Raw genomic sequence first — 17726 nt, 5'->3', positions numbered from 1 at the left:
AGGGGCAGAACTGGGGGAGGGAGAAAGAGAAATACGGCGCAAGAGTGACACTTCTCTCCCTGGCTCCTCCCAACCAGCTCTCAGCAAGCTGAATTAGGGAGGGCTGCGTGGCCCACCAAAGCCTCCTCCGCCGGGCAAAACAGCAACCCAGCCACTGCTCCTCCACAACACGCTCAATCACCCGAGACCTTCTCTGTGGGATACTCTTTGAAGGAGGTATCCAGTCCCCGTCAGAAGCCACCCGTCTGCAGGCTGTCACGCAAGCACCCTGGCAGCCCACAGCCCGGCTCTCTCCCCACAGCCTGCTGCAGCAGGATTTGTTTATGTGTCTGCAGCTGCTCCGTGTATTCGCCATGGGAATCCAGGCTGAAACTCCAACCGCGTCGAGCGGAGAATCCGCCTCCCCACCTCCCCTCTGCGCAGCCTCGCAGCTTGACGAGCATGCGGAGCCCGGCAGGCAGAGTGCTGCAGGGGGCACGAGCCCCTGGAAACAGGCCTGCCGGAGCGGTGATCCGCATTCCCAGCCCTCCGCAGTGCCTCCCCCACATCCTGCCTCCAGCCCTCCGCTGGGGGTAGAGAATGCAAATCTTGGGTTGTAATTTTTCCAAGTTAAAAATAACCCAGTAGTTTAGTAAGAGAGAAGCAGCAGCAGCGAGGCAGGGGGCTGGGGAGCCTGTGAGCTCGCTGCGAGGTAGCTACGGCATACATTTTTCCTTCCAAAGCAGAGGCTATGGAGAGGCAGCCTCCCAGCTTTGCACACACAGCTACAGAAAGCAAGACCCCTTCAGCATCCCAACTGCAGAGGCTTCACTGAGCAGCCAAATGCTCTTCGTTTCAGAGCTGCCTTAACACTTGCTCACTGCTCCGTGGCCCCAACGGGAAGGGGGCACAGGCCCCACTCCCCTGAGCAGGATGCACAGCAGGACAAAGGAAGCAAGGCAAGAAAGGAGGATACAAAGAGGTCCGAATAATCCAAAGTCAGGGAGCAAACACCCCTCAGGCAGGTGCACAGATCCAGGGCAGGCTGGGCAGAGCATCGCCCCAATGGCCAGCCCCAGGGGAGTCTCAGCTGTGCTCCAAGCAATTTTATGTTCTTAAAATATTTTAATCTTTAAAAAAAGAAGGCAGGGGAATTAACTGTGTTCTCTGTGGGGCCAGCGGAGCCGAGAGATCTGCTGATAAGGACACCTAATGCACAGGGCAATCCTGCCAGCCAAGCCATGCAGCACCTTCCCCGGACACCCAACTCCACCACTCCACAGGGGAACAGGCAACAAGACTTTGACAGGCAGGCAAGAAATAGCCACAACTTCCTTGCCACTTGCTCCATGGGACAAGGAATACGGCAACGCTGCACAGCGTTCACCCTCCAAAAAGCCTGCTCAGCACCAACACTTCTGCTCCCAAGCCCTCCCAGGCAAGCTCTCAGCCCTAAAGCAACAGCCACGTCAAAGATCCCGGGAAGACACTTGAGACAGTGCCACTGCCTGCGCACAGAAGATGCTCTGTTGGCACTCAAGCAAGAGAGAGCACATGCAGGCTGGATGCAGCCGCTGGTAATGCAGCTTCAGTCAGCTGCACTTCATGACTCTCATGACAAGCTCACGTGGCAAAAATGGCAATAGATCCTTTTTGGAGAGTTTCCAAATGCAGCTCCTTACCCAAAACTGTAACCACAATGACCTTCAGCAGTTATTTCAAAGCTGCACAGTGCCACAGGGCTGAGAACTGAAGGCTCACAGACTCCAGTGAGCACAGCAGCAAGCAGGCACCAACAGCACAAGGGGAGAGAAACCTGCAGAATGGCTGGAAACACCTTCGGTTTTGTTCAGCAAAGGCACATCACGAAACGCAAAGCCGTGCCTGGCCAGCCAGTGTGTGCACGAAGACACGGCACTCCAGCTTGTTGCTAAGGAGAGGGAAACCAGGTCTGAGCTCACCGTAAAATGTATTTCTCTCACCTTCGTGGACAGTTCAAAATGAGGGGACACACTGCTCCCAAGCGGTACCGGGAGTTGAGAGGTGGCCGTCTGCAGAGCAGGGATGCATCCAGCATTAGCTGTACCCCCTTCCCCACCATGGGGATGCACCCAGCGTTAGCTGCACCCCCTTTCCCACACCATCGCCCTGCTGCCCTGGTGTGCAGAAGCTGCCAGGAGCGAGACAGGTTTCTCAAGCCTACGCCTGTTGACTTCCGATCAGCAGGCCAAGAGTCTCACTCCAAACAGTTGCTCATAAGCCCCAGGCAGTGGATTTTAATCCTCAACATCAGCAAGGCAAAAACCATAGGAAAAATAAAACAAAAATCTACAGCTCAGTACCTATGCAGACAAGGAAGAGAGAAGGGAGGTAGGCCAAGCCTGCGCAGCCTTGTAGCTGGCACCCAACAGGCTGGGCTCCCGCGGGTGGCAGGCCCGTGACCACCCTCAGCAGTGCCAAGGGCCAGGATTTCACGGGTGAGGGTGTGCTGGTGTGTGCGTGAACACGTGCAGCACTTGTGCGCATGCAGGGGACCTGCAGCAGCTCCCTGCAGGGCAGTACCCCACCAGCATGATTTGCATGCCCTGTCAAGAGCATCACCAGCTCAAGCTCCTGCCACATCAGCAAAGCCCATCGCACTGATGCGGCGTTTTCCAGACCTCTGCTCCCCATTAAACACAAACACACTCCGGTGTGGCATTCGACCCAGGCCAAATTAACTGCCCTGTCTGCCAAATCTTAACAAGGCATTCCTCCATCACCAGTGCCAAGTTTTCCTTCCACTTATTCACCAGTCCCAGCATGTTGACCAGCAAGCCAACAAGGATGGACACGAATGGGGTGTCCAGGGAACAGACTGTGCCAATGGCCATAAAGCCTTCTCACTTCTCCCATCACACTCCCAGCACTTAATTTCCTATTTTAAAATAAGGGAAAACGCAGTATCTGTATCCATGTGCTGCAGGAGAGTCCCAAATTGCGCAGGCCAATAAAGCCTATGGCAGACTGACACTTGCACAGCTTCCCACACAGCTCTCCTACCCCTCTGGTGTCCCACTGCGGGCAGGAGGCAGGCAGCTCGCAGCCTCTCTCCTTGCCTGCCGGGAGCCAGAAGCACACTCCTCAGAATGGCAGTTAAACACAGCTGCAGGACCAGCTTGCCAGCAATCAAAAAGATGCCTGGCGGGCAACTCCTCTTCCTTAGCCTGGGACTGTACACCTGATCTGCCCCACCACAAGGCAGGGAGCCTCGCATACCAAGGGGAGTATGTGCTAAGGCTGCCAAGGAGACTGTGCAAAGCCTTGGGCCAGAGTGACAACCCTAGCTACATTTTATATGGAAACAGGCAAAGGAGCTCTGAGGACACACTCTCTGTGCTAGCAGCAGGCTCTCTTCTTGGAAGGGCCTGGCTGTTACCCCTGGGCAGAGATGGGATCGTGGGCTCAGCTCCTACTGGCTTCCTGGACCAGTGGTCATGAGGAGCCAGGCTTCCCAGTAGCATAAGAAAACCCTTTTCCAAGTTACTGGCCCCGTGGGAGCACAGGCGTTATTGCCAGCTGCTTCAGAGGCTTCTTGCAACAGGGGAAACCACCCAGCTGCTGTCCAGCTATCAGGAGGGATATAGAGATTTCAGCAGAAACCAGTGCCCTGCACACTCTGCACATTTTCCTGCTGCCTTTTATTTCTCATGCACAAGCACTCAGAACTTCACTTAGCTGCCCAAGTCCATCCTCAAGGTCACCACCCCTGTAAAGATGCCACCAGACACATAATTTAGCCCACAGAACCTTTATTAGTATGAAAGGTGTACAAAAGCCAGCTCAACCGGTAGACCTTGACAGCTAGCCAATCCAAAGAACCTTTTGTAAGGTTACTGCTTGAGAGCTACATACCGAAGAGCACCAAACTCAAGCTATCCCAAGGCAGATGGCCAAAAAATGAGATGGCATTCCTGAAAGCACGGATCTTCCCCTCTTGCTGTTAATATCCTGCACAGCAAACTCAAGCTGTCAGAAAACAGCTTTGCCACACTGCAGAGAGCTCCTCAAAGGCAATCAGAGCCCTTTGTGCCTCTATTTTCCAACTGTAGAATGGGGATAAAAATCAACCTTCACAGCAGGGCTACTGAGAGGATGAACAAGCACTTGCAACACACCTCAAGACTTGGCTGTAGACACATATGAAGAACACATCTAACACCCAGAGCAGATTTCCTGCTGGGATGGCACAGCACACTGGCCGCAGATCCAAATGGCAACGGAGACCCCACTGCAGAGTCCAGTCCTGCTGACAATCATTCCTTCAGGTCTTTTTGTCAGTCCTTTCCAGCTGAAACTCCCTGCCGTAGACCTCCACGGTGGATAGCCTTTACTCCTGCCAATCATCCAGCTGGTGTCCCCACACCCTCGTTTGCTGCTGTTACCCACCAGCTTTAAGTTATTCTCTATTGCCCTATTACTATAAGCACAGTAAAGTAAAAGGGTGAACCAGGCTTTGTGCCCTCCTGCCAACCTGCCCCTGCTTCATCTAGTGAATAGCCCATGGGAACATGCCCTAAGAAACACATCCAAGCCAGGAGCCGAATGAAACGTGGCCAGCAGCTGGGCCACAAGAGCACAGCCAGCATTTTAAGGATTTCCAGGGCCTCACAAGCAGGATGGACACCACTGCTCGGCCAAATGCCATGTCTATGTATGGGTGGCGGAGCGGGGAGGGCTGTACACTGCATGAAGCAAGCTCAGGGCCAACCTTGCTTTGCCCACCATGGCCACATCTCACGCCACAGCTCTTGAGCGCAGGCACTGAAAGCTGATCCCAAGCTACATCTTAGCGTGTGACGAGTTAGCAGCTCTCCTTCGGGCAAGGCAGCACCATCCTGGTCCTAGGGGTCTCAAAACCCAGGTGACAAAGGAAGCTCAGCTCGGTCTGTGTTCTCTCACACTGAGTGAAGGTTGGAGGGGGAGTAGAAGGGACCTTCAGGAGCAAAAGGATGGTTTACTACACTGCTCACTCCCCAAGTACAGGACATCTCCACCACCAGCTTACAGAGGTCACTTGCTTGATGCTGCCCTGTTGGAGAGGAGCTCCTGCACACACAAAGGCTGCATCTGCCCTGTCAGCACTGCAAAACTAGGCAATCCAACCCCAGGAGAGGGCAGAAAAGTTGGCTGGCAAGACTCCTGCCTGTGGCAGTGCCAGGCACTGGGGGAGCCAAGCTGTTCCTCAGCACCCGGGAAGGCAACATCCCAAACAACCACAGCCTGAGAGTTTACTGTATGCTGCGGTGAGGTCCCACGGCTCATGGCATCTGTTCTGCCTGTACATCCCAAGAGAAACTAGCAAACCTTGGCCCAAAATAGCAACAGACAGAAATCTGCTGTTCTCCAGGCCCGAGAACTTGCATGCTGAAGCATCAGACCTGTTTCCCAAGCATCTAAAGAACAGGGAGAGAAAGCAAAATGTAGCAAACTCTCCTGATGCAACACAGAGCAAGAGTACCCTTCACAAGTGGCACCGCTACCCCACAGCCCTCAGGTTCACATCCTTACCTCCACTTCAACTGCTCTGCCCTGCAAGGCCTGTAACTCCCTGACGTTCACCTCCAAGGGCTTCCAGTTTATTTTGAATTTAACTCTCCGGGATACAAGTTCTCCACAATCTCAGCTGAAGCTACTTTGAAGAACAGTCTCCAGAGTTCAGATGCCATCTGTAAGGAAATATTCCTCTCAATCATCTCAATGCTTCCTTGCTTTGTGTCTTTTACATCATCCCAGGAAACACTCCAGCATGGAGAGAGAAGTGCAAAAAAGAAATTCATCAATTCCTCATGTGCAAATGCTTGGAGATCAGCAATGCCAGGTTTGGTTCCCTCCTCAGCTACAGGCAACTCTTTAATACACTTGCGTAGCCTTTTTAAACAGCGAGCACCCAAAGTCCTGCCCAGACACGCTGCAAGTAAAATGCTACCGAAAGCACATATGGAGGGGTAGCCCCTTCTTGTCCCAGCTCATAAAGCCTTTCAGTCAGAGGCCAGTTTAGGGAGCAGTGGAGAGAGCATAAGCCTTGCCAGGCTGGAGGTCCACACTTGCACAGGGAGGGAGCACACCCCTCCTGTCAGAGCGCGCCCAGGCTGCAATCACTAACGCTGACTGCAGAGCACCATCTTTGCAGAGTCCCTTTTTCTAAGCAGAGCTGGGACCTCACAGCACACCAAGCCCCTTCAAATAGCGCACAGGCAGAGCTGCTATGGGTCTCTGCTGGAGTCAAGCTGCGTTCATTCAGGGCACAGACACAGAAGACATCCACCATGCCCAGGATCCTCCTGGCCAGCCAGCACCATCTTCATGGGGTCAGCTAGTCAGCGGGCAAGCATGTGGCACCAGCTGCACCAAACCACCAAGAGACTCTTGTCCCTGCTTGCCTACAGACATCAGTCTCCTTTGACATGTAGCAACATGAAGGCCAGGCAAGCAAACTCTGGACGCAACAGCAGAGCATGGGTCCCACAGACCCATGTCCCAGCCCATTCTTACTGCAAGTCCCTGTCAGAAGTCCATGCCAACATGGTTTCCACACTTCCTCTCCCTCCTTACCTGGATGAGCCAATCATTTTCTGACCCCTTCCTTCAGCAGACGTCTCTGGAAGAACTAACATGCAACAAGGTCCAGAAATCCACTTCTGCTTTGTGTCAGACATCTCCCTCACCCAGCTCAGGGTGGCAGAAAGAGCAGGAGGTAGAGCTGGATCCAGGAAAGGGTTTGGGAGCACTGTCCAGGACTCCTCAGTCCTAATGTCACTCTCCACTCAGCAGAGTGGCCAGCAGAGAGCCTGTCTAGAAACCAGAGAGCAGCATCTGCAGATAATCGCATCTCTGCACACAGTGCACTATGCCCTGTCAGACATGGGCACAGCTGTACCTATTCAAACACGCATGGCCTGCAAGCCTGCAGAGTCACATCTCACTACAGGGCTCCTGGAGAGGCCACTCTCTTTGAAGTTACAACTACTAAAGCTTCAAAGAGCCTGTGCCCATAGTGACCTACTCCTTCCTTTGCCTTTCGGATTCAGGACCCTGGTCCTCACTCTCAAAGCACAATGTGGGAGTGGCCCAACTCCAAAACAGTGATGTTATTATCAGACAGAAATTCTCACCCTCCGGAGCAAGGAGGTGGAGCAGTCACTGTGACTGGCCCACAAATCCGTAACCACTTCTCTGAAGAAATCAGAGTAACCACAAACCTCAGCACCTTCACAGTAAGCGCAAGTCTTGCTTCAGTCAGCCTCCCAAAACATCACCACACAGCGAACAAACAGAGCACAGTCTCTGCTGTCTGTGGTGGAGGAGAGAAACCTGCCTTTATGTATGCACAGAAGTGCATGCCGGGAAAAGTTCAGATACCCTGGTGAGGGGCACCCTACGGGGACTGAGAAAGATCACTGAGAAACAGGGCTTTGCTTGCCCTAAAGCAACAATACGAGCAATACGCTGTGCATTCCCACACCCCACTGCTCTCCTCCCCAGGCTAAGCCAGCACAGGGTACAGCAAGGATGCACTATGCACATATATAGAAGTCATCAAGAGAGAATGTCTCTCTCTTCTCTGATCCTCAATTAACAGCCACCTAACACTTAAGCTTCATTTTATCTTAAGTATGTTTTAAGTTCAACCAAAGCAGATGAAACATTTAGGGTTAAAGGTGCTCTCTGCACAAGACCTAGAGAACTCAAGGCAGCGGCTCACACAAAAATAGCAGCTTTCACACCACATCTTTAGCAAAGCACTAATGTTTATTCTTGTATCTAGGACTAACTTTAATTCTGCCTCGATGCACATATATAATGTTTCTTAAAGAACCAACACTTCACCTACCTATACATCAAAAAAGTGAAAGTCCCCCATAACTTTGCATCACCCTTGTTCCTGCAGGTAGCACCCTAGCACATTGCTAATGCTGGAATTCACCTTCAAAGGTAGCCATTGAGCATAAGTTAAAGCACAAAACGAAAACCAGAAAGCACATAAAACAACTTAGTTATCTAATTACTTTCATGACTATGAAGAGAGGTTTAACTTTAAGTTTTTTGAAGGCAACTCAACAACGTCCACATAACAAATGTCTATTTCTAGTGCAATACAGAGGGACCAAAATTCTCAGCAGTGGCTGCTAACGTGGAGGGCCTGGTAGCTGAAGTCCTTCAATTAGCTGAAGTCTGCTTCTGCCTTCAAAGAAATGCAGATGAGATACCTTCTGGGGGAAGGGGTGGTGGTCTTACATCCTAGAGAGTTTTAGCAATCCTCAGGGCAGTAAGTACTGCAGTTCCTATCCCCCCAGGCACACTGTCAGCAGATCAGCCACAGGGACATCCAGCTGCGCTTCCCCCACGGGGCGTTTGCACAAGCTTTTGGCCTGGGGTCCCTCACAGCACACTCACGCCCTTCCCACCTACGTTCCTGTGCAAGAGCTCCCAGGCTGCAATTTAAACACGTGCTTTAGGACCACATAAGATGCTGAACGAAAGAACCTTGCCCTCCACTGCCTACCTGTCCCTCCCTTGCAATAACATGCACGTTAGCAGGGCCATGCAGCCAGTTCACAGGGCTGGGTTAACCACCAGCCTGACCCCAGATATTGCCTTTTACTCTAATGCAAAGCAGGGCTCCATAGATCCCACACTTTTATGGAAACATTTAGGAAACACAAATACTCTGCAAATTGACACTGACAAGCGTAACTTTCCCCTGCTTTCGGCACAGTCACCCCAAAAGGAAGCAATGAGTTACCTGCATTTCAACCCAGACTTCCCGTAACAACTGCCCAAACGGCAGGAAGAGCCAGACAAGGATCAGAAAGCTTCACCAGAAGAGATCTAAACTTAATCTCACCAGTTAAAACACAATTAAAAAAACAAAAACAAAAAATCCACACCCCAAAACAACCAACCAGATAACACTACCTACACTAGTGCAACATTAGGGCTGCATAAAGTTAGAGCAAAGGCAGGACTGCAGAAGACATGCTGTACCTCCTAGGGTAGGTGTTAATATCACCATCAAACTGCTACTGAGCAGCATCCCTCACAGGGAAACCAGAGCTGGAAAATGTGATGTGCACCCCACGGCCAAGCCAACATCTCATCGTCATGATAACACCCGCACTCTGCAAGCACATTTCCAGCGCCCACATAAAAAACAAAGAGGGACGGGGACTCCGTTCCCACACTTCTCACTTTCTTTTCTGGACTGAAAAGAGTGTTTTGCTCCTGTTAGAGCAGGATTTATACTCACTACAGGCTGGGAATCCCCTAGAGGCAACAGGCTGCAGTACGGAAACAGCGTGCACCCCTTAACCTCAAGGCAGCATTTCCTCTGCAGGGGGAAGGTCCTTGCACAAAGGACGGGTCAAGTGCTCCACTGACCTCCTCGGTGGCAACACGACCAAGGCCCCCAGCTCCTCTCTGAGCACTGGGCCCAAGGGCAGTGTCGGGCAGAAGCCCTACACCCAGGCACCAAACTCTCCCAGCTTTTTGCTGACTTCCCGAGGAGTCGAGTGTGCTCAGGCATTCCCCAGAGCACAGCCACCTTTCCCCAGGTATCTGTCAGGGACTTGCCTCAAGCACTAAAGCCCGGCCACAGCGTCCCAGGTATTTCCTACTTCTTAGGCTGACTGGACACATCCAACATAACAATGCTAAAAATTAATAGCCACATATTGGCAGATTGCTAGGCTGCATACCAGATTTTCCCATATAAGGGAAAGTTGAAGGCATTGTCCTATCACACGGAAAACATATTGCACCAGCCTGAGATATTAGAAAGCAAAATCAGAGCCTCCTCATGTCACAAGCTGACACCCACAGCACCATGCTTTTCCCCCTTTTGCTGACAGTTTGGTCAGCTTTCCCCAGCTCTGCTACTTCCACCAGGGGCTCGTGCCTGAGGATCACTGGAAGCTGGCTGGGACAGGCACTGCCCAGCACAGCGCTTGCAGCACGCTGCTACACAGGGGCCCTGCACCTTCTTAGAGGACTTTGGTCCCACCACCACCATGCTGGCAATGCAGGCACTGACATTGCCACCATTCCCAGGGTGAAGTGTAACTCTGTTTTCATGGGTTTTTAGGGTGCTGAGAACCCACCATACAAACCCTGCGTGCTGTCACCAACACTCTGCCCACAGCAAACATTGCTACTCGACTACATATAGACCATTCACCATGACCATCTTCTCTCCCCTTTACGCAGCTTGTTGGCCCCCAACAACAGCTCTGCCTCTGCTTTCACAGACTAAGGCAAAGTCACCAACACCAGAGGTTGACTCCACTGTCCCAAGCAGGAAACTGGGGATGAGAGAGGAGAAATGCTTTCACTGTTACTTACAGGAGCAATGAAAACAAGCCCTCTCGGCTCCCCTGAAGACCAGTAAGACATGCAACCACCGTGCTTGCCAGTGTCTCTTTAAGACAATTTCAGAGAAGCCTCCCTACGCATGCCTGCTTTCCAGACCCAACACACCGAGCCCACATTCCTGCACCAAGGGCTTACTCGCAGCGCAAGGCTGATCAACCCTCTCCCCTCCTTCACAAGGGCAAGCTTCTCCTGCACGTTGATGTGCATGATATTAACTCTTATCTCTGAAAACCTGAGACAGGCCAGGACACCGCAGCTTCATGCAAAAAACAAAGGCTTGCTCTGGCGGCCGAGCTCTCAGTCCTGCCATCTCGCAAAAACAAGTTCACTTGCTTGTGCAAACCCCTCTTGAAATAACACAAACCATTAAAGCGAAACACTTTATATTATCCACCTGTAAAAGTTTATGTCTTTGGAGAAACTCTTGAGAAAATATTAAAGATCTCTCAAGGAAGACTAAATCTTAAAAATTACTGAGATTACACTTCTGGGGGGTGGGGGGAAGGCAGAGATTTGCTTCCTGTTAAAGAAATATGGTAAAAAGCAGTCAGGAAAATGAGACATTCCCTTGAGAGCCTCCTCCACCAAGCTACTAGAAATCAACAAACCCTGAAAATACTGACAGCACTGACCATTGGGGCTAACACTGGCATATCCAAGGCCAGCTGCTTGAAGACCAGCAGCTTAGACAGAGCCACTCTCCCCTAACACCAACACACAGGACAATGGAAGAAGAGGTAAACTCAAGCCATTGAAAAGGCGTACGCTACCAAACCAGACAGCAGCGCTCAGAACAAGGTAATGAAGGACCTGACAGGACTTTCCGCAAGAGATACACATTATTCACACGCTGCAAGCATTGAGAAACAGCACAAGAGCTGCCTTAGTTTCACAGATTCACACATGCCAGTTTTTAGCACATCCATACTAGCCCGCAGCAAGGGGCTACAACTGCCTTCTCAGCAACAGGGCAACCAACGTTTCTGCTTGGAGGAATAAGACAATAGGCAGAAATAAACAGCCACGGCTGCGGAATGGGCCTCAAACTTCACGAAAGTGAAAACGAACCAAAATCTGTCTTTCCCCAAGTCCTCTCGTTGACTTTGGCTTTTATTTGAAGAATAATAATACATACTTCTAGTTCTGCTGCACAAGGTACATGCAGACATTTTGATAGGATACAACTCTACTAGTTATCATGCTTTACAGCTTGAAGCACCCAAGGGGCAACATTCAATCAGCTTCACCCCACCACTGCTGCGCACTTCACATCTTTGCAGCGAAGGAAACTCAGCAGTATGTCCAATGCTCCTGAAGGACCTGCAAGTTTAGGCAGCTGTACCAATTTGGAGATGATGGGCAGAATTAGCTTTCCAAAAGCAAACAGACAACAACATTAAGCTTTGTGGTGGAAGAGGAATCAATTTTCCACTAAACAAGTGGGAAAGGAACTCAGTGGCAGCCCTGAACAAAACCAACCCAGTTGGAGGCCAGAAGCCTCGAGAGAAACAACCTATTTACTCCAGGAAGAATTTACTCCGAGAGCAAAAATATGCTGTTATTGCTTCATACTTCAACAGCTGTACCAAAACAACAATTTCTCTGCAAAGCAGCACAGCAGAGCTCCCGTGTGAATGAGGTAAGCAAAGGGCGAAGAGAGGTAAGGTGGCACCTATTCCTGTGCCATCACCTGAACAGGGCCAAAAGCAACAGCAACACTTCACGGAGGGGAAAATACTCGCAGAGCTCAGTGTTCCCTCTCCTCTGGCAACACCCTAATCCAACTGACCCCACACCAGTTAAAAAGATACAGGCGGCAGCAGCTGCCAAACATCTGTAGCCCTGCAAGTGAAGGGGTCTAACAACTACGACCACATCTGTCTGCCCACGAGGAGCCCTCTGCCAGGGAGGCCAGTGACTGCAGAGGGGTGCTGGAGACCTGCACAGACCTACAGGACACTTCGCACAACCACAGCGAACCGTCTCCACCCCTCTCCCCTCATTCTCCAACCCCATAAGCATTTGCTGCATTTCCCAAGCAGGAGGTAAACAACGAAAAAGCCTGAGGTTTTGGCTAAAAGTATCCCAACTCACTGAAGAAATAAACCAAGCACTTTTCACAGCAAAATTACTGAAAAGCTCTACCACATCAATGGCCAGCAGCAGAGCAAGAAGAACCAGCTCTCTGTGTGCTGAGGCAGTCTGCCGGGCCTCCACGGTCCCTGACTTCACTGCAAGTTTAGCGTAGTTGTCAGGAAGGCAAATCAATAAACAGAGAAAACGTTAGCTGCTCCAAGACGGGTGTGCACGCTAGGCAGTAATACTAGATGATTTCTCTTCATCTTTCCGTATTCTGTTTGCATGCGTTTCTCTCACAGCGTTTACCCTACAAACCTCATTGATCAAGACTAAAATCCACCTCAATCGCCAGTAAAAGTCACTGGTGGGAACAGGGAGAATCCCACAATGCAGCCACCAAAACACAACGGACGCAAGGCTGCGCGGGGCGACTACGGCGAGATGACTGCAGCGCAAACGAGACGCGACTCCAACGTGACTGTGATGCCTCTCTGTTGTGACATGGCTGCAATGTCACAACAGATCCGCGTCTGCTCCGCGCACAGCGGGCCGGATCCGCCGACGACAGGGACGAGCCGTCGCCCGGAGCGGCGGGAACGGCCCTTTAACCGAATCCCTCCTTCTCATCGCCCCGGGTGCCCTTGCTCGGCTGGGGCCGGGCAGCAGGAAACCCGTGCCCCGGGGCCTCCAGCCTGCAAAGGGACCCGCTTCTCCCCCGCCCGCGAAGTTTAAAGACTTAATTATCGATTTTCTGGAGCACTGCGGCCGGAATGACGGCGGAAAGCTGCGCCCCGCGGGCAGGCTCCCGGCACCCCGCATTCCACCCGCCGCTGCGGTCGCGCAGCTGTGTGCGGGGCCCGGGGCCTCGCTCCCCCCTTCCCAGCCGGGAGGAGCCTCCGCGCAGCGCCGGGGGGAGCCCGCCCCGCCTCCGCCCCCGGCCCCCCGCACGCCCCGGGGCCGCGGCGGCTGCGGGGGGCGCCGGGCCCCGAGCTGCCGGCCCGGCGCAAGCTAGGCCCGGCCTCCCCCGCGCCCGGCGGGCCGGGGGCGAGCGGCAAGTAGGGCCGGCGAGAGGGGCCGCGGCCCCCCGCGCCCCAGAGGGCGGGGGAGGGCCGCGAGGAGGAACGCGCGGGGGCGCCGCCGCCCCTCCCCCGCGGCCGGCCCGTCCCCGCGGCCGGAGCCATGACAGGGCCGGCGGCCGCCCCGGCCCCGCCGCCCGCCCGCCCCGCGGCCCGCGCCGCCGCCGCCGAGTTCATTCATAGCGCCGCCCCGGCGCGGCCCCGCCGCCGCCCCCCGCCCCGCCGCCGCCCCCCGCCGCGCCGGGCGGGCGAACCCAAAAGTTCGGGGCAGAACTTACCTAAAATGGCTCCTCGGCCGCCCAAATACAAACAGCTATTATTTGGTGAAGTTTAGCCCAGCACCCTGCAAGGACACCCTAACCTCGCCCGGGCACGCCCCCGCCCCGCGCCCATTGGCTCCCCGCCGCCGCGCGCCGGCGCCCATTGGCAGGCCGGCCCGTCAGCCGCGCGGCGCCCGCGCCAAGCTTGGCTGCAGCGCGCCCGCCGCTCGCTCCATTGTGCTCCTGTTTGCACCGATGAGAGCGCGGCGGCGATTGGCCGCGCCGCCGCCCCCGCGCGCCGCCCCCCGCCCCCCGCCGCCGCCGCCGCCCCGCCCGCGCCCTCCACGTCCGCGCCCGCCGCTCGTTCCCCGGATGTGACCCGGCCCGCCGGGCCCGCCCCGAGCCCCGGCCCAGCTGGGGCTGCAGCGGTCGCCGCCCGCCCCGCCGCCCTGCGCGGGGCTGAGCGGGGCCGGCTGGAGGGGCTGTGCGTGTCCCCGGCCCTGCGCCCCGCTCCGCTTAGGCGCTGGCGCCCAGGGCCGCCTGGGGCCTCGAGAGGTGCGAAGGCGCCCGGGGGCGGCCCCGCTTAGAAAGAGCCGGGAAAGCGTGGGGGCAGCTTCGGGAGGCCGCCGGCCTGCGGAGAGGGAATGCCGCTCCCCGGAGGGGTGCTCCAGGAGACCCACTGGGGACGGGCTGGGGACATGGGCTGTGTAAGCCGCCTGTCCGGGGCGAACCTCGGCAGGGAGCAACCCGGCAAGGCCCGGGTCCGGCACCGGCTAAGGAGGAGACGAGCCTGCCGAGGTGGGTTTTCTGTGGGAATTCCTCACAACCACATCTCCTCGGGGTGCCTGTTCCTGGTCACACAGCGCCTGGGGGCTTCACGCAGCATCCACGGTCCCTACTCCAGCTCAGCACCCCGGCAGCCAGCCCAGCAGCACCCTTGCCTTGGCGGCCAGCAGCGCTGGCCTTTTCTGCCTGAGAAGGCGAGAGCTGCTTGCCTGCCTGGGAAGGGGACCAGGGCTGGCAGTGTGGAGTCACTCCATCCTCCCAGCTGATGCAGAGATGCTCTGAGCAAGTTAGCTCCGGCACCAAAAGGAAACTCTGCTAGAGCTAATTAACTCTGCTGAGACTCAGGGCTGATTAACGGTGTGCAGTGCAGTCGTGCAGCTGTCCTGCTTGCTGGGCCCTGGGAGGATCATGTCACAACCCCGCACTGCACCCTCTGAAGTCCTGGCTTGTTCAGCACCAGCTGGCGCTGATGTCCTGTGCTGTCTGGCGGGCACATTCCCTTTACACCTCCCGGCTTTCCCCAGATGCTGTCCTCTTGGCTATGCAGCTCTTCTGCTGGTCCTGGAGGGCTGCTGGGCACAGAGCAGGCAGCACCACTGGGCAGTGCTGGTGTGCTCTGGAGGTACCTGTCACTGCACGTGTGTAGTGACACAAACACAGAGGACGCATCTTCAACAAACACAAGGGACACAGATCTATCGTGGAGCTGCACCCACTCTGTTCCATGCCTCCTCCAGGTCCCCTGCACAGACCAGTATACCACTGTGCTCCTCCCAGTGAGACAGGACTGACTTCTCTGCAGCATTCCCCTTTATCCTTTCTCACTTCTCCAACGCACATCTTCACCCTTTGCTCTTTTTCCTCACTCAGCCTGGCTCCTTGCCCATGGCTGGCACTGGTGGACACTGCTGAAATCTCGCATGTATGTTTTGTCTCTCCTGTCCCTCCTGTCCAGGTTCAGATTCTTTTTCTCCTTATAGAAGGTCAACACATGTGAAGTATTCCTCTCCAGTGCCTTCCCCTTTTCCTAGTCCTGCCAACTCGTTCTCTAGCCACCAGGCATGCCTGTACCTGATCTTTTCGTTTTCATCCTGCACTGGTCAACCTTTGGCCAACCAACACCATCCTTCCTCTGTCTCCAGAGCAGCACCTTGGCCTCTGTATGAAAAATGCCTGTAAAGGTGGAATTAGTTGGCACTTTATGATCAGAAAACCAAAGCAGCTTATTTTCAGATTAACCACTTTTTGATCAGTTGGTCTCAAAAGAACGCCTAAGGGTGGTTAAGTGACTCATTGCTGTACATGCAAAATAGGCGGGCCAGTTGTTAGGAAATGGTAAAGCAAGACACACATAAATCCCTTCCCGGATAAGAATTCATCTGGCAAATATCATTTGGGAAGATACTTTAACACCTTCATTATAGACTTGCAGAAGTGTTGGTGGGAAGGGGCCGCAGGAGGTTGTGTTAGAGATTTCCAGAGGTCCCTTCCCAGCACCACATTGGTGACCAACACGAGATGAGATCAGCCATGGCTCTGCCTACCTGAGCCTTAACACCTTCCATGGCCAGAGATTCCCCCACCTTTCTGGTGACCTGTGCCAAGGCTGCGCCATCCTCCCGAGGAAAGGGTTTTCCTAACATCCCACCTGAACCTTTCAGGACTGACTTTGTGGTTATTGCTCCTGAGTGCATCACCAGGCACTGCCAAGAAGGATTTGACTCCATCATCCTTGTAACTGCCCTTCCAGTACTTGTAGACTGCTATTAGATCAGCTCCTAGGTATCCCTTCACCAGAAAGAACTGGCCCAGCTCCTCCACCTGTATTCAAGGGCCCTGTGCCCATCCTGATCATCCGTTGCTGATGGCTCTCTGCCTTCTCAATTTTGTGGGCCCCAAAACTGGACACAGTGAAGACAGAATGTATGATTTTGTAATGGAAACTCATCTACCAATCCAGTCTTAATCCAGGCTATGTCTGTTTTATTATTTACAGAGTGGGACTGCTGTGTTTTGAACAAGGTGATATATAGAAGTGTCCCAGTGTCGGTATTTCACTGTGCTAGCAACACCCAAACAAGACTGAGTGGTGCACCCAAACTGGGACCATTCCCACCTGGTCCCCTCACAAGGCCAGCGTGAGTTTTATTGTTGAGTGGCCCCAGCACCCTTTGACACCAGCACTGGAATTCCCCTCAGCCTCTCTGGAGAGCAGGATTAAGTCCTGAGCGCGGCTATTCCCAAATCCTCCTGGGTGCAGGATGCTCAGCTGAACAGAGCTGGGGTCAGGCATCACCTGGAGCACAATCTTGCTGCCAGCAGCCATCGTTGTGCACAGTCTTTGGGATCACCGCCTTCTGATCTGATTTGAAATAACAACAACAACAACAACAACAATAATAGTAAAGTTTTGGCCTCTATAAAGGGGGATTGTGACAGTCTCCCTGGGAAAACTCCTCTGGGCTCAGGACAGCCCCATACCTCACTGCCCCCGGGGACCTGCTTCCTCCTGAAGAGCATGGCCAGCTCTGCACCAGGCTGCATGGAGGGGCCATCATTACCTGCATCGTCACCTACGATGTGCTGGGTGGAGGCTACTGTGCTCTCCATCACATGCATGAACATCCACCGTGGCCCTGATTTACAGGTGTGCCCCACCCTGAAGGAGAAACGTGTTACTGTTATGTACTTAGCTTGAAACCAAGGTTAACTGGAATCAGGAAAAGCAAAATGCAAATGAAGGTGGTTACTGACAGCATCTCAGCTAGGCAACAGAGAGAAATGCAAAAGAAAGCCATGAGAAAATTAAAGAAATAATACGCTTCGTTGGCTTTCACAGAACATCAGTGGGAAAGGCAGAGGCTGATCTGCAGCCGACGCTCCTGCCGGGACATCGGCTCTTTCGGTGCCTGTGCCTTTCTCCTGGCCAGCGTCCCTGAAGTGGGAGAAGAAGCATCGTTTGGGGCCTGGTGCTACCCAGGTTGTGCTAGTGCTTACAGAGAGGTCCTGAGGACTCCCGAGGTCTGCAGGGAGTGGGGCACAGGCTCCTGGACTGTGTCCCAAGGTTGGTGGTTGTGACCTGAATCATGTCCCCTGTGCAACTGGGGCAGTGACTTTGCTCTAGCAGCTGCTGCAC

General features: G+C 53.9%; 1 protein-coding gene across 1 annotated transcript in view; it reads right to left on the bottom strand.

Annotated features, from left to right (window-relative positions):
- CHD6 (chromodomain helicase DNA binding protein 6) overlaps positions 1 to 13934 on the bottom strand; it is a 96438-nt gene extending 82504 nt beyond the window's left edge. Inside the window, exons 1-2 of the mRNA XM_075166199.1 lie at positions 13823 to 13934; positions 5530 to 5687 (exon numbers count right to left, since the gene is read on the bottom strand). The gene's annotated coding sequence lies outside the window, so the exon portion shown is untranslated. The remainder of the gene's footprint in view (positions 1 to 5529; positions 5688 to 13822) is intronic.
- Positions 13935 to 17726: the final 3792 nt, after the last annotated feature.

This window comes from Calonectris borealis, chromosome 17 (genome assembly GCF_964195595.1).
Source record: "Calonectris borealis chromosome 17, bCalBor7.hap1.2, whole genome shotgun sequence".
NCBI classification, from domain to species: domain Eukaryota; kingdom Metazoa; phylum Chordata; class Aves; order Procellariiformes; family Procellariidae; genus Calonectris; species Calonectris borealis.
This window is presented reverse-complemented; position numbering and strand designations above follow the sequence as displayed.